This window comes from Carya illinoinensis, chromosome 14 (genome assembly GCF_018687715.1).
Source record: "Carya illinoinensis cultivar Pawnee chromosome 14, C.illinoinensisPawnee_v1, whole genome shotgun sequence".
NCBI lineage: Eukaryota > Viridiplantae > Streptophyta > Magnoliopsida > Fagales > Juglandaceae > Carya > Carya illinoinensis.
This window is the reverse complement of record NC_056765.1, coordinates 18,035,423-18,053,672: the sequence shown is the minus strand read 5'-3', so window position 1 is coordinate 18,053,672 and position 18,250 is coordinate 18,035,423.

Sequence of the window (18,250 nt, the reverse complement as noted above, 5' to 3'; positions counted from 1 at the left end):
TATAACAAATACTAATATATAGTTATTCTAATCACTATAACTAATACTAATTTATAAACTAATACTATTAAAACTGGAAAATCGGACTAAACTGAACCAGAATCAATAAAATCGGAAGTACCGGTTTAGGAGGGTAATTGGTGCATAATTGGTTTTCGAAAATGCAAAACCAATGCATATCGGTTCGGTCCCAAATTTTGTCCAAAACTAGACTAAACTAGATTGGTTATACCCCTACCAATCAGTTTACACTTCCCCCATTCTCAGTTGGCTTGAACAATTTTTGCAAGCAACCAAAACCCACCCCCTTGTACGGCCCGTCATGCCCATGCCCTGCCTTGTACCTCCCATGTCAACCCCAAAAACTCCTCCCATACTCAAGCAAAAACCCCCTATTCCCTCCCCCGCACAATCGGCCTAATTCAAACCACCAACCACGAAGGATTCTGTTCACTTCAATAAGCAACCCTCTCATCACCTCAATGCCTTGCTTGACCAAAAACCACATATCCTCACCCTTAGTCATTTGTTTCACTCGGCCACACCTCATTCTCCCTCACTTAGCCTCCTCACTTTCACACAAGATCACACAAAACAACTTTACATTGTGAGATTAAAACCAAGAGGGTGAGAGAGAAGCAAGTGAAGCTAGGCATTTCTCCTGGTGATTAGCTTGGTAAGCTTACTTTTTCTTAACCACTTTTGCTTTGTGTAACTTTAAGTTAGGAACTTGATGGTTTAGGTGTTGGAATGATTTCCTTAAGATTTAATGATTGAATCTTGGTGATGATGGTGTATGGTGATTTTGGGCTAGCTTGTGTTGTTGGTTTTGGAATTTTGTTTTGAAATGCCATATAGTCATAGTTTTGTTTTGATGATTTCGGTTTCTAATGAAGTTAGCGACATTTATGGTGTATTGATTAGTGGTTTGAGCTTATAGCACAAGTGATTTCATTTAAAAGATGGCATGCACTAACTAGGTTTAGTAAAGCCAAAAACTAGCATGAGTTTCTTTGGAAGATTTGATTCTTTTGAGTTCTAAAATATGGTTTGGTGAATGGGTCTTGAAATCCCTTGTTAATGGGAGTAAGATCTATGTATTAAATTCTATTTTGAGCCATGAAACTAGGGTTTGAGTTGACTCCTTGATGAATATTTATGAACACATGCTTTTGATGCAAGCTTTGAGATTCTTGCCTACTTGTTTTAATCTTAAAGTTGGCTGGGATATGATTAAAATGGTACTACAATCTAGCTAAGGTTTGACTATGATGATCATGGGTGAATAAGTTCAAGAGAATTTGCATGTTACATAGGGATTTGGTCATATTATTCAAGAACAAAAACCAAGCATGTTTCACTTTAAAGGTTTTGTGTGTGATCTGATTTCCATCTCTTTGTTATCTTAAATTTGTTGCTTACAATTGTGCAATACCATCTAAAATTGAGTGCTTACATGATAGAAGTTAGGAGATGTGATTATTTGAAGTTCTTGATGTTCATTTGCTAAAGAAATGATAAGAATACCATGCTAGCTGTGGGTTTCGAGTTGTGTAGTTGATGTTGTGTTTGTGTTGGTTAAATCATGTGATGAAAATATGACTATGAGGAATATGAATATAGTGCCTTAGCATGTTACTAACCTCAGGATTAGGATGTGATTAGGTGTTAAATTTGGATTTAAGTCTTCAATGGCATGTAAATAGGTCTAAAATCACACTTCGTGAAATTTTGAATTATGAGGGTTTCAACCATAGTAATTTTCATGTATTGGATGCACGATTTATTAATTCCTAAGCTCAAAATTAGATTTCAAATAGAAAATACTTGAGGTTTGTGAAGTTTGGTGAAATTTGAAACCCAATTGCAATTATTGAAATTTTAGGGCTTATTTGAAAATTTCAAAGAGTTAAGGGGAAATTTTGCAATAAACTCTAAGAGTGTAGGTTCTAATATTTTCCTAGTTAATGAGATTTCCTAACCATAGTATATCTCTCATTTCAACCTGCTCGCTTTTTATACGCAAGGATTTATATAATTTAGCTTACAACTTACTTTCAGTGTATGATAGTACGCTTAAATTTTTAAATACCATGCAAAGTAGAAATGTTTAATTTAAATTCTTGTTAACATTTGAATAAATATGTTATGCCATGATGTCATTTTCCATAAGCATGAATATCCATCATATAGCACGAACATATGACATGAAATATGCAAGTTCATCACATTTTATTTTGAATAAAGCATGAAATATTATGTTTTTATCACGACCCCAAATGATAGGATGGAGGAATTATCTAATGAAACTCTTTGTCCACTCTACAATGAATAAAATGGAGTGGGATCTCCTGGATTGACAAAGAATTGTCAACAGGCTTCTAATGGGATCAAAAGATCAACGAGGTGAAGTCAAAAGTCACCTAACGCAAGTGGATGCAACTGACTCATGGTAATGGAAATACTATAAGGTAAGATTCTAATGCACTCACAGTTGGAAAGTGGACCTATGATGTGATGTGGTAACCAACAGGTGCACATGGTTTATGGGGAATAGTGAGTCACCCATTCTCTATAAAAGCAAGAATTAGAATGAATGAAAGCAAATATGTTATAAAGTTTAAAGACTCTGATGTCAATGATGTTATTTTTCTTGTAAGAGTAAGGTCATGTCTGTCATGCATACATGCCATGTTTATTATCATGCATGCTTTGTAAAATGTTGGTAAATTAGTTGCATAACTTGTTGAGATTATAAAATCTCACAGTGGTAGTTCCAACTACCATTCCTGCCTCAAATATGAAATGGTAGAAAATGTTCCAGGCGAAGATGAAGAAGACATATCGGACTCAACAAGGCTGATTAGCGAAAGGCTTAGTTTAGAGGACTTGATGGAGTCCATCCTCTAGTTTAATGTAATCTTACTTTTGATAGCAAGGCTACGTGAGCACCTCGGTGTGTAGTCAAGAGACTATTTGGATTTTGCAAGTAAGGAGTTACTGCTCGAGTGCGATATCTCGTTTGTGTTAATGACATGTTTAGATTGATGATGAACTTATCTAACTATTAATATGGAAGGTATTTTTGGATTTAGTTATTCTAGTACTACAACGTATGTTTGATATAAATAAATTCCTTCTGCAATTATTGCATATTGGTAGAAACATGCTAGATGCAATGCATATTATCTATCATGAACGAGGTATATAATTTTGTGTTGATAGCTCGACTGCTCAATCTTCGCCAAATCCCAAGCAGAGATTGGGGACATCACAAGTTAGTTTAAGGGTCTTGTTGAGATGAAAATTCGAACTCAGTTTCTTCTATATAGAAGTTTTCAATTTATTTCCATGTGTTTATTCTTTAAAGTACTATCGTGGCATCATTAGGTTCACCTCCAATCCTAAGTAAAATTAGCGTGTGAGACGAGCTCTCCTAGAGTCCTAAGTGTTAGTGGTGAGTTTTATGCCAACTAGAACTTGCGTGCTCAGCTAGGTATGAAGGTATTGGAGATGTCATGCACTAGACTGGAGAGCAGCTTGTATAATGTGGTGAGCTCTACTTGCCATGTGCACTTCGTGGAGCATCAGGACTCATTTGGATATGCAATTCAAATAAGATAAAATGAGATATTTTGAATAGTAGTAAAAATTTTTAAGTTAAGATGAGATGAAAAGTTTGTAAAAAAAAATATGTTTGGATAGTGAAATGAGATGGGAGAGTTTTTAAGTTTTGAGATTTAAAAAAGGTGTGTGTCCCACTGTTTTATAAAGTGCCCGAATTGTACAATGTTCATGTACTATTCACACACTGTTCATGTTAGGTTGGCAATGTTCATGTCAATTTTCATTGTTTATTTACTATTCATTTAAATGGATGTTTTCAAAACTTAAGATATGAAATATTGTGTTTAGATAGCAAAAACTATTGTACGGTACAACTCCATATGAAATGTTTTCATCTATATTAGCTAACCAAACTGAGGCTTAGTCAATGAAACAATGCTCGCCATTTGGGCTGAGAGAGCTTTGGTCCAATGATCAAAACTCTAAATTCTTCACAAATGGTGGACTTGGCATACATTATGGAAAGAAACTTGCATCACTAATTTCTTGTTCAAGTGAAATACATTTCATCTATGACAACCAATGTCATCAAAAAATTCCATCAAATGTAACTTACGAATATGTATCAAATGGTATTTGAACTGCATTGAACAATATTCAATTTGTTCATGCATTTTCTTTGGTTGGAAGACCCATGCTTTAGTCTTTCTCTAGATACTTGGTGTTATGTTTGTGATAAACATTCATGGTTTGCAAAATAATAAAGGACACATAGATTTACATGGTTCATGACTAAAACCTATGTCCATGGATCTTGGGAGTGAAATTCACAATATCCAGTGTTTTCTACCAGCTCTCAAATCCTCTCCAAGCTCTCTATTATATTTTTTATGGAAATTGTGAGGGAAGAAGAAAGTGTCCTTCCCCTCTTGAAGATGAAGAATCTCTCAAACTCTCTTTATAATCCAAATAGTTCATCAAAATGATTTTTTTTCTAGGATGAATAATTTTATGTTAAAATAAAAAGGTAGTGCAAACGATGAGACGATGGGAGAGACAACCCGGCCCAACTAATACTCCAACCAAGTGGCTGATACTTAAAAAGATTTAAAATGGTGGGAAATGCCTAAAGAAGTTAGTCTCATGTTTCTTTGCATGAAGACAATGAATTGTCACTACAAGGATGATTTTTTGGACAAGCTACATGAAAAACGGATATTTGTGACCAATTTTTTGCAATCAAAAGACTATTTGCGACTCATTATAGTTGGAAATAATCATTTCGCTGGAAATAACCGATCGCAAATAAACAATTTACAATCTAATGATGGATTGCTATTGAATACACTATAAGATTTCAATTGATAACACCATACGTACCCAAACTGTTTAGAAAAGAGCAAAGAGTTCCCAAAAAGGCAGGACATAATTAAAAGGCAGCTGAGCTATGGAAGAGCGCTTTGTGAAGAATGGAGATAATGAAAAGGAAAAAAAAAATAGAAGGTTGCGCACACGGAATAAGAAAGTAAACTTGAAGGCTCACATGAGGAGAATGGGAAAAAGAAGATATATAGCAATTTAAGGCCGAAAAAAAAATATAAAAAAAGATAAAAGAAAGAAGACGCTGAATCGAAAATGGAAAAGCAAATTAGGAATTGATGCTGAAGAGTGAGGAAATTACTGAGATGGAAAGGCACCCTCTTGCTACGTTGGATTGCGGGTCAGCAAATGAAAATAGAAAGCAACTTGCAGAGGGAATGTGCAAAGGATAAAGTGTCTTTGTTTGTATGCATGCAGTGTGTTTCTGTCACATGCCATGCCATTTCTCTCATGCAATGTAAATGTTGGAGTAGTGCGTATAGCAGGCTTCTTGTATCCTAGTGAATTTGTAGTGTAGTGACATACATGAGGCTACTATAAATAGCAGAGTTTTGTATAGCTTTGTGGTAGTGAAAAATATACAGAGTAAAAGTAGTTCTTTCCAAACTTCTTCCATCGTGTTCTTCCAGTTCCTAGCAACATCAATGCATTGTTTTTATAATTCTTACATGGTATCAGAGCTTAGACTATGGAAGAACACAGCTCCAAAAGCCACAACCAAAACCAAAACTCAAACCCAACCAAAGACCCTGCTCATCCAAACAGTCCATACTATATTGGCACAAATGATGGCACTGGCTCCATGCTTGTTACTCATAGCTTGGATGCCAGTAACTATTACTCATGGCCTCAATCAATGAAGAGAGCATTAAGAATCAAAAATAAGCTTGGCTTCATTGATGGAAGTCTATGTGAGCCAACTGACCCAAATGACCCTCTCATGGAACATTGGTTGCGTTGCAATGATGTTGTAATCACTTGGATGCAAAATACCATGGCTCTTGATATCAAATGCAGCACAGTATATGCATAAACAACACATGAACTTTGGCTTGAGTTGGAGCAACGTTTTGCACAATAAAATGCACCTCAAATCTTTAAGATCAAACAAGCTATAACCATGCTAATGCAAAACCAAGATGTTGTAAGTTTTATTTCTCCAAACTCAAAACTTTACTTGATGAGCTTTTGAACTATGAGACAATTCCAAGTTGCAGCTGTGAAGGCTTGAAAACTGTTATACAAAACCAACAAAGGGATTGAGTTATGAAATTCCTAATGGGTCTGAAAAGAAGGGAAATATCCACTGAGGGATCTGTTCATGACTCTATGGCATTGTTTACTCGAGGCAACTACAAGGAAGGTGGTAAACCAAACACTTCTACACAAAAGAGGGATCGATACTATTGTTCTTTTTGGAAAATGATAGGCCATTCTCTAGAAAGATGTTTTAAGGCTAACCCAAACAAACCAGTTTGCTCTCATTGTCAAGTTCCAGGTCATACAATAGACAAATGTTTCAAGATTCATGGATACCCATCAACTCACAAGTTTGATGGGAGGAACAAACCTTCAGCAAATCAAGCCACAAGTTCTCCAACTTTAGCACGAGACTTGGTAAATGACAAGTGTCAAGTATCTTTAAGTCAAGAACAATATTCTCAACTTATGGCACTACTTAAACTAGTCTCAAGTCCCTCACATTTGAACCCCTCAGCCAACAATGTTCAAAGCATCTTTGCATCTTCATCTTCTGATGAAAATGTCCATCAAATGTCTGGTATACCACTTTGCCTATCTGTTTTTAATTCCAAATCTTCAAATAAATTGAATGTGCCTTGGATCATTGATACAGGGGCAACAGATGATATGACTTGCTCCCCCTCATTATTCTCTTCAATACAATCACAAACCTCTCACTCTGTTGCTCTACCTAATGGTGAGGTAGCTGCTGTTACTCATATAGGAACAGTAAGAGTTACAGATTCTCTAATCCTACAAGATGTTCTTTGTGTTCCTAGTTTCACCTTTAACCTAATTTCAGCTAGAAAACTGACACAGACACTTCACTGTTGTTTGCTTTTCTTTCCTTATTTCTGCTACATACAAGACCTTTCAGTTTGGAGGACGATTGGCATGGGTGAAGTGAGGCGAGGGTTGTACCACATGCTGCAAAGAGAGGTCTCTCCCTCAGCTTTGTCAGATGCATTGGACAAAATGAGTCTCTCATCTTCATCTTCCTTTTCAATTTCTGCTCCAACCAACAACAATGACCAAAGTTTTGATATTTGGCACTATAGACTAGGACGCGCTTCTTACTCAATTTTTGACATAGCTGGGGACATGCATTTTACCAAAACTCCTAGTGAAAAACCTTGCTCCATATGTCCCTTAGCCAAACTTCACAAACTACCATTCCACACCAGTACACACAAAACAGAAAGGTGTTTTGAACTTTTACATTGTGACATTTGGGATTCTTGCAATGAGATTGGCAGTGATGATTCAAAATATTTCTTAACTATTGTTTTAGTAGGTGTACTTGGACTTATATCTTAAAACTAAAATCTGATGCCACCACTACTCTTCAACACTTTTGTGCTATGGTAGAAACTCAATTTGAAACCAAAATAAAAATCATTCGAAGTGACAACGGAGGGGAGTTTAACATGAAAAACTTTTATCTTGAGAAGGGGATCATACATCAAAGGAGCTGTGTTGAAACACCACAGCAAAATGCTGTGGTGGAAAGAAAGCACCAACACATTTTAAACATAGCAAGGGCACTAAGATTTCAAAGTGGGGTACCTTTAAGGTATTGGAACCATTGCATTTTGACTATTGTGCATCTCATAAACAAAATACCTTCACATATCTTGAACAACAAAAGTCCTTATCAAATCCTATTCAAGACAAAGCCAAGCTACACACATCTTAAGTATTTGGATGCCTGGCCTTTGCCACCACCATTATAAATGGAAGGCACAAATTTGACCCCAGAGCAAAGAAGTGTGTGTTTATGGGATATCCCTTTGGGATTAAAGAATATACCTTACTGGATCTTGAAACCAAAAGGGTATTCATTTCAAGAAATGTAGTTTTCTATGAGAATATTTTCCCCTACAAAAATGGGACTTCCACTAATACTCATTTGCAGTCTAATCAAAACAACATCAGTTTCACTCAAGTCCCAACCATTCTTACAGAACCTGTCACAAATACCCCAAACATTGCCCAAGAAAATGAGATAGATTCACAAAACAACATCTCAGAACAGGAAGTCATTGAGGTCCCTTCTCAAATTGAGACAGAAACCAGTCCACAAGATCCTCCTCCTCATGACAATGCAACAAACACCACACCTATCAATCACTTGCCAAGAAGGTCAACAAAGGTTCAAAAAACACCATTCCATTTGCAGGATTTCATTTGTCAGCTGGTCACTTCTCTTCACCCATCTCAAATGTTGAACAAACAGAAAGGCAAGAGCCTCACAGGTAATGCTTACCCTCTCAGTAACAACATTTCATATGAAAACTTGTACAATTTACATAGAGCTTTTGTTTCCTCTATTACATCCCAATCTGAACCTAGTACTTACCAAGAAGCCAAAAATTCACCTGAGTGGTGCACAACCATGAGAACTGAAATAGATTTCCTTGAACTTAATGAAACTTGGGACTTAGTTAGTTTACCACCTGATAAGAGAACAATTGGATGTAAGTGGGTGTATAAAATTAAATTCAAAGCTGATAGGAGTGTGGAAAGACTTAAGGCAAGGTCGGTGGCAAAGGGATACACCCAACAGGAAGGACTAGACTATCATGAGACCTTCTCACCAGTGGCTAAGCTTGTCATTGTGATAACCCTCTTGGCTGTAGCAGCAAAAAAAGGATGGGGCCTTTTCCAACTCAATGTAAACAATGCTTTTTTGCATGGTGAGTTAGATGAGGAGGTTTATATGGAACTACTCCCTGGGTATCCTAGTGATGATAGTGAGAAGGTGTGCAAATTGAAAAAAAGTTTATATGGCTTAAAGCAAGCATAACGACAATGGTATTCTAAACTCTCCAACTTCATTGTTGAGCAAGGATTCACATAGTCCAAAGCTGATTACAACTTGTTTACCAAGAGTACTGAAGGATCATTCACAGCCATCTTGGTCTATGTGGATGGCATTATAGTAGTTGGTAATTGCATTAAAAGCATTAAGTGTCTCAAAACCAGTCTTCATGAGAAATTCATAATCAAAGACTTAGGGAAGCTAAAGTTCTTTCTTGGAATTGAGGAGGCCAGATCTAAAGATGGTATCCTTATATGTCAGAGGAAATATGCTCTAGACATTTTGAGTTATTCGGGAACCATTGGATCTGTACCTGTTAAGATCCCTATGGATCAAAACATGAAGTTAAGCAAGGAGGAAGGAGAGCTGCTTCCAGAACCAACAATCTACAGAAGGCTCATTAGTAGATTGTTATATTTGACAATAACTAGGCCTGATATCTCATATGCAGTCCAGTTATTAAGTCAGTTCATGGATAATCCTAGGATTCCTCACCTACATGCATCAAACAAGATCCTAAGGTACATCAAAAGGGCACCAGGCCAAGGCTTATTCTATCCAAAAAATGCAAGGTTACAGCTGCATGAATACAGTAATTCAGATTGGGGGGCTTGTCCTGATAGCAGGAGGTCTGTCACAGGGTATTGTGTCTTAATTGGTGATTCACTTGTGTCTTGGAAGTCCAAGAAACAACATGTTGTTTTCAGATCCTCCTCGGAGGCAGAGTATAGGGCCATGGCAAATCTATGCTGTGAATTAATGTGGCTCAAGTACTTATTTGAAGACCTACAAGTAGAACATCCCCAAGCTGCTCTTCTATATTGTGATAACAAGCCAGCCCTATACATAGCTACTAATCCTATGTTTCATGAAAGAACCAAGCATATAGAGCTTGACTGTCATTTAATTCAAGATATGATACAAGAAGGATGCATTATTACAAAACATGTGTCAAGTAAATCACAAGTGGCAGATATGCTTACCAAAACTTTGGATTCCCAAAGTCTCTACTCTTGCATGCTCAAGATGGGAGTAGCAGATATCTACTCTCCATCTTTATTTTTCTTTAATTTCTTTTAAATATTACCTTGATATTTATTTATGTTCAAATTTTGAAGTTTATTTTCATGAACATGTCTAGATAAGGTTTTAACTAAGGTTGAGGAGATGAAACCTCATTCAAAATTAGCAATATTATTTATGATATCGATTTTTTTTTAATTATTTACGCTTTTAACGATCTATTGTTCTTAATTAATATCAATTAAGATAGATACAGTTCTTGATATGAGTTCAATCATATTTTTCTCATGATCTAGAATAATCTTAATCAATTGAGAGTATGATCCATAATTTTATTAAGAATCAAATCTAATATAGTTTGTATTTTTTTAACAAATATAAGTGATGATTTTATTTTATATCTTTGAGCAAACAAGAACATATTTTAGATATTTTCTTAAAAAAAATAAGGTTTCAACAATGATATTGTTATGATAACAAGATTGATTTCTAAATTATCATCATGTAGATGTTCGGGAAAGAATAAATTATCATAAATATATTATTATGAATTAATGAGGTGGAATCTAAAACCTTAGTTCATTCTCCATTAGTAGTTTATTAATTGTTTAGATTAATTTGCATATTTAAAATTTATTTTAGTTCTTTTATTGACTTATTAAATTAATTATTTCTTGCCTTGATTAATTCATTGCTTTTGAAATAGATTAGAATTTATTTAGTTTATAATTTGATTAATTTCCTACATTTTTACAAGTCCCTGTGGGTTCGATCTCGTTCTTGCTAAACTATATTTCAGTACAGTTCGTGCACTTGCGAGTATAATTAAAATTTCACAACAGTTGTTCCCTAAATACTTCCTCATTCAAGTGGTCATGCAAATGCATTTGAAATATCCAGTCGATCAAGTGACCAGTTATAAGATACTGTCAGGGCAAGAATTTTTCTTATAGTTGTTGGCTTCACCACAAGAATAAAAGTTTTAATAAAATTAATGTGTTTGTTGCTCAAACTCCTTTGCCACCAAGCGGGTCTTGTGTCTATTGATGGTACCATCAACTTTAAGTTTTAACATGTAAATCTATTTATAATGGATGACATTTTGTGTGGGGGTCGGGGGCAGAACTCCCATGTTTGATTAGCCTATAAGGCTTCAAATTCAATTGCAATGGCAAGAGTCCAATTATTAGATATTGCATGTTGAGAAAATGTGTGAGGTCCAACATGTAGAGTAGAGGTGTGGAACGAAACAAAGGGATGCTTGGTGCTATAGAACATTTGGTAATCAAGGTACTATTTAGGACAAGAATTGCCAGCTCAAGATCTAGTGGTTATGGGTTGACGAGTGAGTGGACTAGGGACTATTATGGGTGTTTGATGGGAAAGAATGAGGGCATGGTAATGTGTGGAAACTATAGGTCATGAAGAGGGCGGCTGCATTGGTGAATTAGTGATGTTGGTTGAGGGGAAAGAAGGTGGTGCTACAAAGTGATTAGATAAAGAGAGTGACAATGTTGGTGCCGGTAAAATAATGGGAGAAGCATGGGTCTAAGGGGCTGAAGCATTTACCTTATTTTGGGTTGGGAAGGTGCATTCATAAAAAATAACATCATGAGATATGTACACCTGATTGCTCTGTGGATCCAGACACCTATGACCCCTATGATTCATATTGTAGCCCAAAAAAATGCATTCCTTTCTACAAAAAGTTGAGTTTGTGAGAAATGTAAGGACTAAGTAAGGCATAACAGTAGCAACCAAAGACTTTAAATTTTTTATAGTCTAGTGGCTTATGGAAAAGAGTGGTGTAGGGTGATTCAAGGTTGAGGAGAGGATTAGACAATCTATTTATACGGAACATAGCCATCAAGAATGCGTCAATCCAATATTTGTGAGAACAACCTGAATATGCTAATAAGGCTAGCTCAATTTCTATAATGTGTCTATGTTTTCTTTTGGCAGCCCTATTCTATTGGGGTGTATGAGGACATGACATTCGATGAAGGATTCCATTTGTGTCTAAGAACCTCTTAAACTAATGTGAGGTGAACTCAACAGCTCCATCAATTTGGAAAGACTTGATGGTGGTATTAAATAAATTTTCAACAAAGTACTTAAGCTTGAAAAAGCATGAGAAAATTTCATGTTTCGAGCTATTGGAAACAGCCACGTAAACTTGGAGAAGTCATCAATAAAAATAACATAATCATTACAACCTCCAATAGATGAAATAGGAGATGACCAAACATCAAAATGAATAACTTCTAAAGGACTAAAACTAACTCTTGAAAAACTAGCTATAATGTGAGTGTTTGCCCCACTGTCAACATACCATCATGCTTCGTCTTCTAGGTTTGAATTTTTGGTGTCAACCATGGCAGCTACTTATTTGGGAGGATGACGACCCTATAAGCATGATTCATCCTATGAAAGCAATCCTAGGGTTGGTGATTTGTTCTTTGAAAAATTTGACATGGAACTCATGTAGGTATGGAAGGTGAGTTGCTGGACTTGAAGTTCCTATGTAGGGCTGATTGCTTTTTGTTCTTGTATTGATGATATTTCTTAGATAAGCCACAGTATTTAGACTTGGAATGGGAAGGGTGACTATTAGGTTTATAAGAGTAGAGAGCAAGCCATGGGTTTAGTAGGGGTGTTTGTGCAGTCTGTAGCATTTTTTAATTTATAAGTCTTCAAATGTCAAGGGAGTATTGCGAGTAGCGAAGTTGAAGGCAATGAAATAGAAGGTGTAAGAAGGGTTAAGTCCACTAGTGATGTATGAGATGAGATCCTCATCATCTTCTGATTTCCCCACTACTACTAATTGATTAGCTAGTGCCTTGGCTAAGGAAAGAAACTCTTGGCAAGACTTTGACTCTTGATTAAGACTCTATAATTGCCTTTTGAGATAAGCAATTTTTTAACGAGATTGAGAAGAAAATATTGTAGCTAAGGATTGCCACACTTACCTTGAAGTTTTAAGATCATACACAGTTGAAAGCACAACATCAATAAGCATGGAAATAATCCAATTGAGAAGGTACTAATCCTTCTTATTCCAAATTATATGAACTAGATTTATAGTTTGAGAATTAGGAAGGTTTCATGGAGGGCATGGCTCAGTGCCATCAACAATGCCCAAAAACTCATGACTCCTTAAAACACGAAGGAATTGTCATAGCCATAACAAGTAATTTGAACCATACAATTTAGCAGAGACCAACTGTGTGATATTGGGAAAAGAAAAAGTGGTGGGAGCAGAGCTAGAATTAGACCTTTGGGGCTCGAAACCATATAAGAACAAAGTGTTGAAGGAAGAAAGTTCTACATTTTTATAATAAGATTTGTACAAGTATATATAAATTATGTAGCCAGTATGTTGAGTATTGTGGAGTCTGGTCCACATCGCTCGAGTGGAGGCATTGGCCGCTCGAGCGAATTCAGGCAGAGTCGAACGCTCGATGTCAGCTCGACAGTGAGCTCGAGCAGGATGCGGAAGGGAAGTTCACTCGACGCGAGCTCGACACGCCACTCGAGCGAACATGCATTTTTAGGGTTTTCTGCCGTGTAACTATATATATGATATTTTTGCATCATATGGCCGTACGAGTGAATACTGTGGACGTACAGTGTTGAGATCCATCTTGTAGTTTGATATTCCTCAATAATAAAATCCTCTGCAGCTCCCGTGGACGTAGGCAATTTGCCAAACCACGTACATCTTGTATCGTGTGTGATTGCGTGTGTGTTTTTCTCGTTCAATATTATTTCTCAATTCATTGTCATCGTTCTTCACAACACAGTAATCTCTTAATCTATACAAGGTAACAAATCAACATTAAATACCTATCCATTATAAATATTCAAAGTGCTGCAATGATGGAGTTAATACCTTGGATTGTGTTGTTTGCACTATGCTGGGAACTTAAGACTTGAATGATGGTTGATATGCAGTAGCTTGAACCACAAGCATATCAACAGGAGCTTGATTCTTGGACACCTGATTTGCACTTCCCATTTCATCTTTAAGAGTGCTCCCATGGGGGCACAAGCACTTTGGCTTTTTTTTTTTTTTTTGAAAAGAAAGACAGATTCATTACTAAGATTGAATTAGTTCATTACACACTAACTCATCCATAATGGATCTTCTAACCTCACTTGGGCCATCCTCCAGCCACACACTCTCACAAGAAACATTGACTGCTAGCTTAGCTGCTACATGAGCACTAACATTTGCAGATCTTCGGACAAAATCCAATTTCCACACAGGATACGCTGCCTTAAGCTGTCGAATATCTTCAATTAGTTGGCCATCCCACGAGTTGTCTTCTGTTTCTGAATTTACAGCATCAACTACAGCTTTTGCATCCCCTTCGAAACATACATGCATCAAACCCAGTTCAATACAGAAGACCATTGCTCTATGAAGAGCATAACTTTCTGCTTGGAAAGCCGAGGTGACATTCCTATTTGGTGCAACCAAACTCCCAATCAAAGCCCCCTCCGAATCCCTTACAACCACCCCTATCCCCATTCTTCCCCTTGCTCTATCAAAACCTGCATCAAAATTTGCCTTGTAACAAGGCCATACAAGAGGATTCCAAACCTGTCTGGAGTCACTAATATGAATTCTAGCTGCTATCCCAGTAACTACTGCCTGTACCTCCCTATACACAGAGTAATCAGCTTGTGCCTTAGTGATAACTGCATTCGGAGACTGAAACCTGTCATTGAAAACCATTCCATTTCTCCTCAACCAGAGGCTATGTACAACTGTAGCAGCCAGCTCTAGCTCTTCCTGTTTTAGTTTCGTCCCCATCTCCTCCCACAAGGACTGAAAATCAAAGAAGTCTCTTCTCCATTTCCTGAACACAATAATCCCACCCCACACATTTGCTGCAGCACGGCACCCCCAGCACACATGCACCACAGTTTCGGGTTCACTTAAGCAAACAGGGCAGGTATTATCCTTCAGAATATTTTTCCTGTAGAGGTTATCTCTAGTTGGAAGAATCTTGTTTGCACACTTCCATAACATCATCTTTACTTTGCCTGGTACCTTTAGACCCCAGATTCTTTTCCACTGCCCATTAACAGCCCCACTGAAAGATGTATCACCCGCGTTCCTTTTCTGTAGTGTACATTCCAGAACATATGCACTTTTGACTGAAAAAACCCCTTTAGCTGAAGCAGTCCATATTCTTCTGTCACTTGCTCCTCTATTGCTCAAAGGAATTGACATGATCACTCGTGCTTCTTCTTCTCTAAAAACAGTAGCAACAACCTCTTCTTTCCATGATTTTGTACCTTCATCAATCAGCACTTCCACTTTGGTTTCTGCATCAAAGATGTTTATAGGGGTCTGAACATGAAAAGTCAGTGGACAAGGTATCCACTTATCTTTCCAGATGTTAATGCTCTTTCCATTCCCCACCCTCCAGACCATACCTTCCTTTATCAAACCCAAGCTGCCCCATAGACTTCTCCACACATAAGAGGGTGAGCCTCTTAGCTTCGCTTCCATTAGGTCACATTGCTTAAAATACTTTTGCTTGAAAATCTGAGAGACTAGCAGATTCGGTTCCTTCAAAAATCTCCACAACAGTTTAGCCAGAAGGGCTTTATTAAAATAGCTAAGGTCCCTGAAACCTAAGCCCCCCTGATTTTTAATAGACCCCAAAAACTTCCATGTTTTCCAGTGGATGCCTCTCCCTTCTCGTTTGTTATTCCACCAGAATTTGGCTAGTAAAGCTTCAATTTCCTTTAGCAAAATATCTAGTAGCTTAAAAACACTCATGGCATATGCTGGTATTGCCTGAAGAACACTTTTGATCAAGACTTCCTTGCCTGCTGTTGATAGAAAACTTGTCTTCCAGCCATTTATTTTCTTCCATATCCTATCCTTCAGATCTCTAAAAGAGTTGTATCTTGATCTTCCAACCACTGTAGGTAGGCCCAAATACTTATTATAATCATTGCACCTCAAGCCATTAACTTGTTGTAAGATAAAGTCCCTTGTTTCCCCTCTTGTGTTGGAGCTGAAAAAGACACTAGTTTTTTCTTTATTTAAAGTCTAACCTGAAGCTTTTTCGTATTGGACCAGCATGTCATGGATTACGTATCATTCTACTATCCTTGCCCTGCAGAAGATCACACAATCATCTGCAAATAGAAGATGATTAATCCTAAAACCACCCCTTGCTACTGCCACCCCCCTGATCTATCCTCTACTTTCAGCACGATGAAACAAGGCACTAAGTCCTTCCACACAAAACAAGAATAGATAAGGTGATAAGGGATCACCTTGTCTTAAACCTCTTGATGGGATAAAAGTCTCTCCCGGGGTTCCATTTATAACTATTGAATATGAGACAGATTTAACACACTTCATCAGTAAATCTGTCCATCTCTGTCCAAAACCCAGCCTTAATAACATAGCCTCCAGAAAATCTCACTCCACCCTATCATAGGCTTTTGACATATCTAGCTTTATTGCCATAGATCCTTCTCTTCCCTTCTGTTTTGTCAGCATTGAGTGAAGAACCTCATAAGCCACCATAATATTATCTGTTATCAGCCTTCTGGGAATGAATGCACTTTGATTCCCCGAGATCACCTTATCTAGCATGCCTTTCATTCTATTTGCTAAAACCTTAGAGATGAGCTTGTAAATCACATTGCAAAGAGATATTGGCCTAAAATCATGTACTGAGACAGGTGAGCTAGACTTCGGAATTAAAGCCAGATGTGTGTGGTTTAAGTCCCTTGGTAAGTTACCTGATCTGAAGAAATCTAGGACACCTTTTGAGATCTCAGGACCCACTATCTCCCAATGATCTTGAAAAAACCCTGCACTGAAGCCATCAGGACCTGGAGACTTGAAGGGAGACATCTGTTTTAGGGCTACCTCCACTTCCCTTTCTGTAAAATCCCTTTCCAACCCTTGTTTCATATCACCTGTAACTCTCGGTTCAATTCCCTGGATACATTGCTCAATACAAGCTGAACTAGGAACTATCGACTTATAGATTGCTGTGAAAAGATCCTTAAAACCTGTAGCTATATCTTCCCTTTTACTCAATTCAGTCCCTTCCCCATCTCTTATTTTTGTGATGTTGTTCTTCTTCCTTCTCTGATTGACACAAGCATGATAGAATTTTGTATTTCTATCTCCCCCCATCAACCAATGCCTCTTCGCTCTCTGCCTCCATCTTGTGTCTTCTTGCTCCAACAAAAAATCCAGCTCTTTCTGTATACTTTTTTGTTCATTCATAGTTCTGGAATCTGCTCGGCTTTGCAATTCACCCAAAAGCTGAGTTTTTTCCTTAATAGCTCTGTTTCTATCTCTAACCATATTTCTGCTCCAACTCTGAAGCCCCCTCCTTGTTCTGTCCAGCTTATTTAAAATCCTGGTCAAACCAGTTTCTCCTCCACTACTACCATGCCAAGTTGCCCCTACTGTCTCACTACACCCCTCTTCCTTACTCCAATTGGCTTCATATTTAAAAGGAAAAAAGTATCTAGATTCTGAACACCTCTCAATACTACAATCAAATAGTATTGGGCTGTGGTCAGAGCAGATAGCTGGAAGTGTTTCCACTAAAACCTTTGGCTTGTTTTGTGTGTGAGCTGTTGTTGCTTGTAGTGAAATGCAGGCACTCTTTGCTTGCTTGGATCCGAGCACACTCTGTGGTATTTAAAAGTATCACTTTTTTTTATTGAATTTAAAATTCAGTGGCTCTATAACTATGGGAAATTTCGGTAATGTAATTTTTTTTATACTTTTTGAATATTTAAAAAAAAAATTAAAAATTCATGACATTGTTTAAAAATATTTTTTTAATCACCAAATGAAAAAATATCACTGTCAAGATCTCCGGTCGAATAACGTGGCTTCAGCATCTCTGTTTGCAATTTCAATAACAAATAATTGTACATGTTTCATATCGAAGAAATAGAAAGGGCAGGGAAAAAGACATTGGAGAAAGGTGAAGCTCTGCAACTGCCACGTCTCATTGCACGGATGCAGGCTTGATTAAAGGAATATCTGTTGCCTACGTAATAATTTCATGGGACCATGCTCAGGTACTGTCACTGTTGACATTAATGTGCGTGTAAGATTGTGATAGAGTTTTCATTTTCTCTTTGAAGATAGAGAGAGAGAGGGTATCGCAGAAGTTTTTTTTTTTTTTTTTTTAACATGTATCGCAGAAGTGG